This window comes from Galeopterus variegatus, unplaced genomic scaffold, assembly GCF_000696425.1.
Source record: "Galeopterus variegatus unplaced genomic scaffold, G_variegatus-3.0.2 Scaffold408, whole genome shotgun sequence".
NCBI classification, from domain to species: domain Eukaryota; kingdom Metazoa; phylum Chordata; class Mammalia; order Dermoptera; family Cynocephalidae; genus Galeopterus; species Galeopterus variegatus.
In genome coordinates, this window is record NW_007726519.1 from 325479 (window position 1) to 339017 (window position 13539).

Consider the following 13539-nt stretch of genomic DNA (forward strand, 5'->3'; position numbering starts at 1 on the left):
GATCGCAACCCTCAGTGTTGCCCCCGTACCGGACCGGGGACCGGCAACGGGATTGCAAGTCTCGGTGTTGCTCCCGCGCCTCGCTCAGCCAGTGAGCGGGAGCCGGTCTGTATGTGGGATCCGAACCCTCGGACGGGAGCGCCGCCGCGCTTCCCAAGCGGCGCACTATCCAGTGTGCCACCGGGCCGGCCAACATTGACACATTTTTATGTGGCAAATTTCTACAATCATGAGGAAACTGAGAAAGACAAAATTTTAGTAAGAATGAAAAAAATACTAATTTTACTATCCAGTAGAATGTGACTAAATTAATATTATTGCATGGTTATGTATATAAAATTCAAAATAAAAGACTGAAATGTACGGCATTTGGAAGGTATTTATATTTTGGGCACACCACGGGCAGACAAATTCTTACTCCTTCTTCTCAATACTTTGGATGACAGTAAGACAATATTAAGCAGTATTCCTTTCCATCAGCTTTTATTGCTACATTTTGCAACATTTTCTTTTGTTTTCTTACTGCCTGAGCTTTCATTTTAGTTGGTTGTCGTCATTTTTTTTCTGCCTTTATTACTTTAAGAATAAATTTATTTCTCAGCATGAGGAACTACAGTTGTATACAGTCATGTGCCACACAATGACATTTTGGTCAATGATGGATCACATAAAGGATGGTGGTTCGATAAGATTATAATGGTTATTCCATATAGCCTAGGTGTGTAGCAGGCTATACCATCTAGGTTTGTGTAAGTGCACTCGATGATGTTCGCACAATGATGAAATTGCCTAATAATGCATTTTGCAGAACGTATCCCTGTTGTTAAGCAATGCATGACTATATTAACATTTTTTAAAGATGGTGAAATTTGCAAAATATTCAGAAATATTTTCTTTATGACTAGCGTAATTCAATTTTAGGTACTACTGGACAAAGTGGGGAGAAAAGCAATGCCTTTCATTCTCACTTTCCAGCTGTAATTAAACCAACAAACAGGATGACAATCCAGTCAAGCTAACCCCATCTAAGAATATTTCTATTTCTCTCAAGGGAGACACCTTGAGGTCCACTTGAATTCTTACACTGCCTCCCTTTCCCAGAGCCTTTTTAAATTTCGGCAACTTTTTACAAGTGGAAATGGAAGCACAATTTCTGTTCAGAAAATGACTCTAAAAGGTGCCAAATTCAGACATTATTAAGAAAACGTACAAATGTACAACTCTACCTTAAGAAATGAAAAGAACTAAAAACCTGAGAATTTGCAAATAGTGATGGGAAATGAATTATTGAGATCTGACAACTCTCCATTTCAGCAGGAAAAAGGTGTACAAGTGGATTGAACCAAGAGTAATAAACTTTTGTTAAAGAACAGAAACTGCCCATTTAGTAATGCTTTGTGTCCATTGCTCTATCTTTTCACAGCTTTCGGGCTCAAATGCTTGTAAATGACCCAACAGTAGCCCAACCCTCCTACTTTAGGAAGGCAAGCAGAGAGACACATTTGAGTCTGCATCCTGACTCTTAACTTGGTAGTTAGATATGGGAATAATGACCCCCACCTTTCAGAATTGGTTTTGGGGTTATACAATCCCAGCCCCCCAGGAGGTGCTCCATACACTGTGATTAAACCTGAGAATAGAGCCCTTCTTATAAATTCATGCTCTAATGTGGTCCCAGAGGCACATTAGTCTTCCATCACTGCTGCATGACAGGCCTGAGCAGATGCAGAACATCTTGGGATTTCAGACTTGATGAAACCAAGGTAGGGTCCAAGAACTGGGACCCGTTTGGCTGTTCTGAACAGTTCACTTAGTCAATTCACTTAAAAAAAAAAAAAAAAAACTAATTTCAGTTCTTAGTTCCCAGACCTGGTTTCATGGAATGTTCAATTTTTCAGCGTATTACTTTAGTCTTACAGAGACCAAGTCCCAGTTCCTACTAGCCCACTTTCACAGCACTTCTGCTGCACTGAAAGCATGCACTTACGTAAAAACAGAATGTTTGCAATATGACAGTATTAAGTTACATGTTTGGGCTTTTTTTTTTTAATGTGAGCTTGTTTGTGGCACTGCCAGGGTAACTGGGAAGAATTGTTTGATTGGAAGGATTCCTGAGAATTCATTTGGAATCACTGAGCCACTGAAGCTCAGGCTGTAAGAAATCATGTTGTCCTATCCACCTGCTTCCCAGAAGGAACACCCATTCTCTTTTGAAAACTAGAATTTATTCTGTCCCTAACGAGCTGCATAGAAGAGAGTTCTAGAGGTTTTAAACAATCATGAAAGTCATTTTCTTATTGTGCCTAGTCAGAGCTCTTCCCACATCTAAATAAAGCAAAAAATTATTTCCATTTTCAGTGAAAGGTCTATCAGTCTTAGTATGTGAAATGAGTTCCAATTTACATTTTCTCTCCTGTGATTTTCCTCCTTTTTTTTCTTGAGAACCTTCATTCATTTATTTTCTATTCATTGATTTATTCAAGAAATATTTTATGAGTGGCTACTATGTGCCAGGCTCTGGCTTGGCATGACTTTAACAATTACAGAAAGGAGCAGAGGATAAACTTTGTCTTCTAGAATCCAGAGTCTCATGGGGGAAAAAGACATGTAAAAGAATAAAATATTATAAACACTGTATGAAATATTTCTATGATAGTACAAAGGAGAAAGCAAATGACAACTTTGCTGATGATATTCCTCTCTGGATTTTCAAAAGGCATCTTTCATTAATGAGATAGTAACTCTCTATTCTTTTTTATAATTAGGAGCATATTTCAAAACACCGGATGTCAGAGAGTTCTTCCTTCTGCAACCTAAATCCCCTGTGTAGAAGGGAAAGTGGGAAGGAAACCTATGCTTACTGAGTGCTAAATGCAACAGTGCTGTGCGAAAGTTATTATTTTTCTCATTTTTTAGATTTTTTTTCATCGTTGAATTTCTGATGTAAGCAGGTGATCAAATGAATAGTATAAATAGGTAAAAGAGGAAACAGCATCAGAGAGCTTAAGTGAGATGCACGAGGTCACAAAGCTGGTAAGTTCTTATATGTCCTGTGGTCTTTTATATAACTCCACTTAAGCCATTTCCAATTATTTCAGAATTGGTGGAAATGGAGAACTTCAGGTTATATTTCTTTCTATAAAATGCCTTTCTACATTTGAAGATGAAATCCAATAGCTTCCCTTTCTTATTCCAAACAAAACTGCAACTAACAGGAAAATCAATCCACTGCAGAGAGGCACAGAGTCTAATGGTATACAGAGCTGTCTCTGGATTCCAGCTCTCTGGGTTCCTGTCACACTCCTCGGCTTGTTAGCCATGTAGTAAATCTTAGTCTTTTCATCTATAAAATGAGAATAGTGACAACACTTCTCTCCCAGGGCTGTTGTGAAGATGAAAGGAGATAGTGAATATATCTTAGCACAAGCCCGTATATAGAAGTCCTTCATACACGTGAGTTAATAGTAGCCTCATATGGGTCCCAAGTCTTAAGATATCCTTGGGAGTTGGTGAAAATTTTCCTTAGTGACATATTTTAGGGACCTGATCGGGAAATTCTTCTTTGGGTTTAACCCAAAGCACCACTCACTGCTGTAATTGAAGGCGGTTTCCTTGGGATCTGGTCTTTGAGGAAATAGAGAACAGCTGGTCTTTCATATTCTTGATGACTTTTATTAAGCCATACTTCGTAGTTTTTGATTCTAGACTAAATATACTCTCCAGTCAGAAATACTTTTTGCCTCCCTTAAACTTTCTTCATAAATCTTTTTTTTTCCTTTATCAAATCTTTCAGTCTCCTTCGGACCCTAAGGAATAAGGTCGCTGGTATAAAAATTTTGCATGTGGAAAATACAAGAGATTTTTCTTAGAAAATAAATAGGGTCTAAAATTTCTAATCTAGAGTTACTGGAAAATCTCAACCAGGGATGGGTGAAGTAATAGTTGCTAATGAAGTAACTCAGGAAAGGAAATTTCTGCGGACATTAAAAATACACCCCAATCCATATTTATGTATCTTTTAACCATAATAATTAATCTTGTAAATGAGTTGGCCTGTTTTTCTCACTATCCCAAATAGAGATTCTGACTTGGTCATTGCCATGCCAGAAACAGATTAAACTTTTTCTACAAACATAAACTGATTTGCAAACAGAGTAGAATAGTTCCGGAAAGACCTATGGAGATGATTTATCTCATCTCTTGCATTTGACAGATGAGACAAGCAAGGCTAAGAGAGGTCAAGTGACTTGCTCAAGGTCATACACCAAGTTAGTGAAAGAGTGAAGTATTCTGACTTCCATTTCAAGGCTCTTTATTTCTTATTAAGAACTGCCTGTGATGGTGTTGATTTCAACAGGCTGCTATTGATATATAAAATGCAATTGCCTAACAATGACTGGAAACTACATCATAGAAAGACAGAGGGAAGCTCTCCATAACTTATGTTATTGAACATATATAATTTTTTCCATTTTCTGGGGATTATAGAGAGCAAATAGTAGTAAGATCCCAGAAAGAGAACACAAGTGGGAAAGTTGTTGCTCCTTCGTTCTCCTTTCTTTGCTGTTTTACAAATGTCACTTCCTATGTCTCCAGCACACATCTGCATCGAACACAGAAAAGGGCCTAATAGTCTAGCTAGTAATATTGTTTCTTATTATTAAACTGATCTTCCTGGGCTTTGACAATTATCTAATGGCTGTTTTCAACCACATCTTAGACTTAGAAGATTGCAACCTTGGCTCAGAAAGAGCAATCTTATTCTTCAGGCTATTTTTCTCAAGCTCTGAAAGCTTTAGTGAAATAATGCATTACTACTGCCACATATGGTGCTCATCTCAGATGACTGCTAGAAGCTGCTGAGTGTCTTATCCAGAAGATATGGCCATGTGGGTAGAGTGGTTACGTGTGTCAACATTACATGGAGAATGATCTAGGCTTTTCATCCCTCAATATCTAGGACATTTTTATTTCTAGTGGGAAAAAGAGAAATATAAACATATTTTCAAGTATAAGATAATCAAATGGGTACTAGAGTTGGTTTTTGAATAAATTATATTTCCTAATGTGAAAAAAAGATTCAATCAATTTTTTTCTATTATACTGCTATCTTTTCCAATGACCCTGCCTCAACATTCTAATTACTAGTAACTGTTCTGATGGAGAATTTGAACAATTCTGTCACAGATATTTTTTATAGCACACATAAGGGAGGAGTGAAATAAGTCTTGAGATGCAACATAGTTGTAGGAAAGAAAACCCCAGAAGAATGGAGATCTACTTTGCTGTCTGGGGAGAACTTCTGGGTGCCCGATGTGCTTACTTTTCCCAGTCTGCAACATCTTTAGCTCAGTGTAGTGGGGGCAACATATCCTTGTGGTGCAAAAGTGCAGAAGTGCAGAACGCCTCCCCTTCCGTGCTCACCATTGTCTTCCCTTTCTAAAAACCTCCTCTAGGACAATAAAAAAGTTTCATCCTAGGCACTTTTATTACATGTTGTATTGTGTCCAAGTCAGCATGGCCAAGCGATGATTGAAAAACAAACCAGCAGTTGTTTGAGAAACATCACTAGCCAGTGACTCAGTCCCCAGCATTTCAGACAAGTTGTTTTGGGAATTGTGTGGCTTCAAGCAAAGAAAAGGCAAACTTGTTCACCCCCGCGTTGAAGGGTCAGAAAGGAAGGAATATGGTCATTTGTTCCCCTGTTTAAATGTGTGCCACCCACTCCTAGCCACAAGTGGGAGTGAAAGATGGGGGTTTTGGCATAAAGCGTGGAGTCATAGTTGTCCCCCTCATTTGCTTACAGGGATGTTGGGGAGACTAGTGAGATCACGTCTATGAAGTGAATTGACTGGAATGTGCTCATGTTGTCCGATGTGAATTGTGCTAGTAAGATTTTTTTAAACTTCCCTTTTCTTTTCTCACAATTTTCACAAACCATTGGCAACCTGTGAAGATTTTCCCATGTCCTTGCATTCAAGTGCCTCTGCCAGCACACTCTGGGTAATTCATTTGTGGTCTGTGTGTAAATGGCCAAGTCCTAGCTCTTTGTCTTGTGGAGCCTTCCCCTAGACAGCTGGAGCTGTTCTGAGTGAGGAATTCTGTGGAAAAGTCTGGAGGAGTAAAAAGAGGATTTGAAGTTGGCCCTGGGGTCTAGCAAATTCATCATAAAGTCACACAATATTTGAGTACTATAAACTTTGCCTGAGGTGATATTCAGAAGTTCTCCATTAGTTCAAAATTGCTTCTCTAAATATCCTGAATATTTTCAAGTGACATATTATAAGATGTTTTGCATAAAGAAGCTATCTGATTTCATGTAGGATTTGACTATCAAGTATTAATTTATTTTCATTTTGTACTCTCTCTCTAAGACATAAAACCAATTTAAAACCAAAGGTTTCCATGGAAGGTTTCCTGAAGGCAATTCCTATTATCTGATGTCATTAGGGAATCACTGGTGAATTTTCAAATGGTTGTCATATCTTGCCTTTGAGAAATGTGGCAGGTAACAAATAAGAGGAAGAAGATGAAAATTTTGGACATTGGTTTTAGAAAATGAGTTATATTTACATGGATTTTGGATCTGTTTTGAAGCACTTGTCCCATCAGATTGTTATAACTCTTAAAACAGTAATTTCTTGATGATTATTCTTTATATTCCTTTGTACATATCTGCTAAAACTGATGTTTTTAATGCTACTGTGATATCTCTTAAAAAGTTTCCATTTGTTTATTGCTTGGATAGAGAAGGTAATTGATCTTTGAATGCTGACCTTGTATCAAATGGGTTTGATAAATGCATTTATTAATTCTAATAATTAATAATTAAAATTATATTTTTTCCTTTCCAATTCTTACAACTTTTATTTCTGTTTCTTGCCTTATGGCCTTGACTAGGACCTCCAGTATAATTTGAATGAAAGTGGTGATAGTGGGAATCATTGTCTTGTTTCAAAAAGTTCCCAGTACGTATAATATTTGCTGCAGGACTTTTGTATGTATTCTGTCAGATTAAGGAAGTCCCATTGGTTTTCATGAATGATTTTGAATTCTATCAAATACTTTTTTTCTGAATCTATTGAAATATGTGATTTCATCTCTTTTTTTCTGTTAATGTGCTGAATTACATTGATTAGTGAATCATAAACCAACCTTGCATTCCTAGAAAAAAGCCTACTTGGTCATGCTAATGTTTTTTATGATTTTTGCATACATGTCTGCTATTTTCCTTTCTTGTAATGTCCCTGCCAGATTTTGGCATTAGGATTATGCTGGGCTAATATATATAATAGGAAAGTGTCCCCTTTTCTATTTTCTGGACATTTTTGTATAACATTGGTGTTATTTCTTCTTTAAATTTTGGAATAATTCACTTGTAAAACTATGTGGAGTTTTCTTTGTGGAAAGGTTTATAAAAATAAGTTTAATTTTTTAAATAATGTAGGACTACTTAGATTTTTCTATTTCCTTCTGTTTCAGGTTGGTAATAAATTCGTATAAATTGTCATATAAATTACTGGCATAAAGTGTTTTATAATATTTTCTAAAAATCTTTTTAACATCAGCTGATAGTTTACAATGCTACTATTCCTACACCGAATAATAAAACCAAATGTGATGATCAGTTCTTTGAAGCTTGCCAAGACATCAAATTGATTATCACATTTACTTATGCTATTAAAGAGATGAAATAATACTGATGTGAATCACACACTCTTTTTTTATCTATGTAACTTCAAATGCTTACGCTAATGTGAAAATATTTATTCAGCCACAGAGGAGGTCAAAATACTGCTTAAATTTGAGCTTGGAGGCTTGTGCTCAGGTGAACTGGGGCATACCACCAGTATCTCATTAATGTTTGAAGTACCACTTTTCAGCTGCCTTTTGCTCTTGAGATTATTCCAAGGTGAGTTGGTGAATGTATGAACTCCCTGGATGACGAATGTGATGTTTAGTAAATATAATGAAGAAGTTATGAACTAAAATATACCTGGTGTCAGACATTTCAACTTCAAGCCTGGTAATTCCATCACAAAATTGAGCATCTTTGGCTTCATTAGTAACCTCTTTGGTGACTTTGGCAAGTAACTAAACTAGTTTGTAGTATTCTTTTCCAGGAAATGAAGTGACGTTAATATGGTTTTTCCTTTATTGCATCACTGGCACTCAAAGCAAATAAGGAAATTTTGCTTAAGTATGTAGTGCCTTATGCTACAGGGAACATCCAGAAAGAAGGTCCTAACCCATGAAGTTGTTAGAGACGCTCCTGATCTCTTATAATGATTTTTCTCATAGCCAAAAAACAAAAACAAAAACAAAACCAGGAAAGGTATCCATAGTACAAGATCTCTGAGGGAGCTTCAACATGTCAGTTTATTATGGCTCGAGCTGTCCATGTCACGTCTACAAAGGCAGTCAGGCCAGCTCCATTGGAAGGCATCGAATGGAGCTGTGCAAGAAACTGATATTGAAAGCACACACTCCCTCAGACTATGGATGGACTGAGAACATAGGAGAAAATAACCAAGCCAGAGGGCATGTCCCTAATTATTCCTAGACTGCCTTAGTAAGACACAGTGAATTTTGAGCTAGAAGGGACTGCAGAGGTCACTGAGTCTGGTGCCCTAATATTCCCCCAAATAAAACTGAGCACCTAAAGATTAGATGACACTTATAGTGGAGAAACAAATGCTACAGGTGTGTCTTACTTTAAGGAAAATCAGGTTCAAAAATTCTAAATGTGAAAAACAGATAAGCTTAAGGATCATTACTTTTTTTTAAAGGAGTTTTATTATTCAATAAATAACTCTCTGCAGCATTTATTAGGTAGCAAATTCCCAGTGCATTTAAGAAGTGATTCAACTTGCAAGCATTTGATTTTCATGCAGGGTTTCAGTAACACATTTGTTGAAGAAAGCAAGGTGTGCTGATATTCTTTCTGTGACTAGCCATTGTCAGCTTAATCACATAACTAGGTGTTCGCCAGAAACAATTTCTGGCATTTTCCCAGGTGGTGGGCTATGTGAATGTTGTTGCTTTTACTAAACAAAATGCAGAGCCTGAGCTGTATGGCCAGAACGGAGACGGGGGGTCAGGAGCAGGGGCTGGAGGACCTTTGGTGTCTGGGGCGCTGGCAGGATATTGCTTTCCTTCTTGTTGGCCACACCTTCAAGACTTTTTTTTTTTATGAATACAATACACTTTATCACAAAGGTATATTAAAAACGAAACAAAAGTTGGGTGGAGTAGCAATATCACAGTCCAAATCCTTCGCATCCAAGTTGACAGGGTGGAGTGAGCAAGGTCCTCGCTGCCTGGCATGTTTGTCTTGGCCCACAGGACCCGTAGGGGGCATGAGGGCCCTTGCTGTCTGGCCACAGAGCTGATGCATTCTTACTTTGCCTCAACTCCCTCCATTCCTATAAGAGATCTCCTATAAACATTCCCAATGAAGGTTTTGATTGAAAAAAGGAAGGGTTGTTTGGATTCATTCCCTTCAAGACATCCATTTATGAAAAAGCAAGAGATCATAAAAAGTGATGGTGTAGGACTGTTTCTTTTTACATGCCTCAAGATATTGTCCCTCAAGGTTTTTCCATAAAACCATGAAATCATTAGTCTAGGTTATGGTTAGGAACACTCTTTTGGAGATGCCTATGCATAAAGCCTCGTGGAAATTTGAAATATAATGATTACTAACATAAATGGTTGGCTGTTCTAAGTGCATTATGTGGATCGACTTTATTTAGTCATTGTAACAACTGTATGTGGTAGGCACTATTATCAACATCATCATCTTATTGTCCAGAGGTGGAAACTGAGGTACACAGAGGTTAAAAATGCTTGCCACAGTCATACCATTAGTAGTGAGTGGTGGAGGCTGAATTCGACCCCAGGCAGTCTGACTCCAGAACTGGGAATCTTAATACCAGCGCTCTGTTACTTCTTTAAAAATGACACATAGGGATTTCATTTCCATTTGGTGTATACCCAGTAATGGGATAGTGGGGTCATAAGGCAGATCTATTTTTAGCTCTCTGAGGAACCCTCATACTGTTTTCCACAGTGACTGTACCAATTTACATTCCCACCAACAATGTAGGAGACTTCCCTTTCTCCACATCCTCTAATGAAGTACCAAAATCCTCCTTATGAATCAAAGCAATTGTTATTTTTTACATAAAAGAGGAAAAGGTGTCATCTACATGTAAGAAATTTAGATACTGAAATGGAGAATAGGTTTTTCACCTCTTTTCAATAGCTTTTCTGGAAATGTGGAAGTTATTAATTATTTTTTCCTGCTCTGAACTGTGGAGATTCCCTATGGATTAGATTTGTGTTTGTCTCTGGAGCCCTTCAGGTTTCACCAGTTCTAGATTACTTGTGTCTTTCCTCTGTTAAAAGCTCACAGACTCAAAAGTGGCTGAGTCATCATAATTTAAATAGTGTGTTCTATACAAGACAATAAAATCGAATCATTAAAGTTCCCCAAATTCTGCTTTTTTCCTTTAGAGTAAGTCGAGCAGAGATATTCTAGGTAACTGAATAATTTCTCCCCAAATTTGATGTACGTAATTAAGAACTTTAAGTTTTCTATGTTAGAACATTCTCTTACCAAAGAAATTAAAAAATGTTTCTGAGCCTTAAAGCATCTGAAGAACTGTCTTTTCTATAATACTCTCAAAGAATGTTTTGAAATAACATATGTCTTCATTGTTACCTTTATTTTTTCACCTTTTTAAAAAATTTTATTTCTATGCCTTTGAAATCATCTTCCGTCCCACTAGTTAATGCCGTATATATATTTTTTAAATGTTGTGTTAAGGATTTTGGTTCTGTTGCAGATCTGTAAAGAAAATAAATTAGACTTTTGGCAGAAAGGAATTATACTTTTAACCTCACTTGCCTCACCCCAGTCACACACAGTCACACACACATAGCAGGAGAGATTGGGTATGCCACAGCTAGGGAAGGAATGAAGACAAACAGTCCAGCATCCCAAGAGGCATGGAAAAGGCAGTGTTTTTCAGACTCTTAATACTCCCCGGCTTTTTCTCCAAAAGCTGGTTCCAAGTGAGTTTCCCTATCAACATAGGACAACAGGATGATTAAATTTGACTAACATTAGATCTGACTTCACGTAAATGGAAGAATCATCAATGTGTAGATCCATTCAATACACTTCATGCAATTACACATGACATACAAAAAGAGGAATGGCCATTATCACTCAAATTCACATTTGGCTCAAAAAACTTCCCATAATGGTCTGACTTAAAAATATTGTCTAATTACCATTGGTAATTACTGCTAGAGTCAGAGTGATATTATGTTGTTTTTACCTCATTTGCAAAATAAACTCTTCAGCTATAATACAAAAATGTATATATATTTTACACCAAGGCAAAAATGTTAAGTCAGATGTAAATATGTGAAATATAAACACTTTGTTGCCTTGGGTCCTAGTGATGATGTATCACATATGTTTTTTAGTAAAAAATTGTGCAGAATTTTGGTGACATCAAGAAGGCTCTGGAAAACATTGTTTCCCTCTGGAATGAAGTGAGAAAACTAGTCTTAAAAATATCATTATTATTCTCTATGTCTGTAAAATGTTTTCCCCCATCCCACAAAAAGCAGGAATCATACCATAGTAATTCAATGTTAATTATTCAATGAACTGAAATCTAAACTTTCTGTTTCTTTTCCATCAGGTTATGGCTGTCTTTAGAATTCGTACTATAGGGCCAACCCCATGGCTCACTCGGGAGAGTGCAGCACTGGGAGCACCGAGGCCACGGGTTTGGATCCTATATAGGGATGGCCGGTGCACTCGCTGGCTGGGTGCAGTGCGGACCACACCATGCCGAGGGTAGTGATCCCCTTACCGGTCAAAAAACAGAAAAAAAAAAAAAGAATTCTTACTATAAAACATATCTCCCCTCTGTGTACTGCTTAACACCTGTAATCTCATCACTCCTATCTTTCTTAGAGATAGAGGTTGACTTTTATGTTTAATATGTGGGATATGGAAGTGAAATATTTCTAGTGCTACAAAAGCACCTTATTTATTCATTCATCATTTATTGAATATCTATCATGTGCTAGGCTTACTGTCTCTGAGCCTTAGTTCCTCCATCTAGAGTCTTCAATTATAAAATTTGCTGATCCTGAGCAAATAGCATTCTTTTCAATGAGCTGATATTATGCTATTCCAACTTAACTTTAGAGACATTAACAATGTTGTGTTTTTAATGCTGGTATGCACTTATAGACCCTACTCCGGTCTGGAATGACCTTTCTTCCTTCTTTATTGATCTGATGTCTACTTATCCTTTAAAATTTAACTCAAACGACAGCCCCGCCTCCTTGTCTGGTTTAGAGCCTATCCTCTGTGCTCCCACTGGCTTTGTGTCTTTCTTTTTCACAACATTTATCATGTTTTTCTATAAAATTCTGTCACAGATAAACTGGCCCCCAATTACCCTGGCCTCCATCTTTTTAGCAGACTCTCTCTGTTGCCTTTTCAACTCACATGCTTTGATAAAGGAAGCAGCCATGCTGAGGAGGCTCATGTGGCAGAGAATTGAGGATGGCCTTCAAACAACAGCCAGCAACAAACTGAAGACCTCAGTCTCACAGGCCATAGGGAACTGAATCCTGTCAACAACCACGTGAGTCTGAAAGTGAATCCTTCTCCAGCTGAACTTTCAGATGAGACCTCAGCCCTGACTGACACCTGTATTACAGCCTTGTAGGAGACCCTCAAGCAGAAAACCCAGTTAAGCCATGCCTGGATTTATTTCCCACTGAAACTGTGAGATAATAAATGTGTATTGCTTTAAGCTGGTAAGTTTGTAAATCATTTGTGATGCAGAGTTTATTTGTCAATTTGTTTATTTTACTGTTCCATCGGATTATAACTTCTTTAGACCTGTACCTTATCTTACTCACCTTTGCATCACCAGATGCTAACACTGCCTGGCAAATCGTAACTGCTTACTAAGTGTTTTTTCAACAGTGTGGTAGTGAAGCAAATTCACTGGATTTATAGAAAGGAAATCAGTTGTTGTTTCATTCAAGTTCTAAGTCTCAGTTTTTTTTATGTGAAAAATTAGAGTGTTAGACTTAATACAGCTTAGTTCATCTCAAGCACTTTCCATATCTCAGTTTTTCTCCTTAAAAGTAGGTATTAATGATATGTGTGAGACTAAATTATATCTAAGTAGATGACTTGATCTTCAATATATTTGTACATTATTATATATTTTTAAGTTTGATGTGCAAAAAGTAGTTATAGCAAAAACAGTGTATTTTGGCTTTTGGAAATGATGACTCTACTTAAAAGAAACCCCTAAAGTATTAAATTGAACACAAAAGTTGGAATAAACTAATGAAAAATTGAAATCAGTTTTAAAAAGGGCATTTGATGACATGTAACATGACATTTAACAGCTTTTTTAATTAAGTGAACTAAAAACCAGATAACACAATTTTAGACAGGAATTTCTTTTTCCATGCTGACAGGAAACA

At 37.1% G+C, this 13539-nt stretch overlaps 1 protein-coding gene across 1 annotated transcript in view; it reads right to left on the minus strand.

The window, feature by feature from the left end:
* The window catches only part of COL8A1 (collagen, type VIII, alpha 1), a 137109-nt gene that overhangs the window by 96629 nt on the left and 26941 nt on the right, over positions 1 to 13539 (minus strand). Inside the window, exon 2 of the mRNA XM_008568412.1 lies at positions 7877 to 7937. The gene's annotated coding sequence lies outside the window, so the exon portion shown is untranslated. The remainder of the gene's footprint in view (positions 1 to 7876; positions 7938 to 13539) is intronic.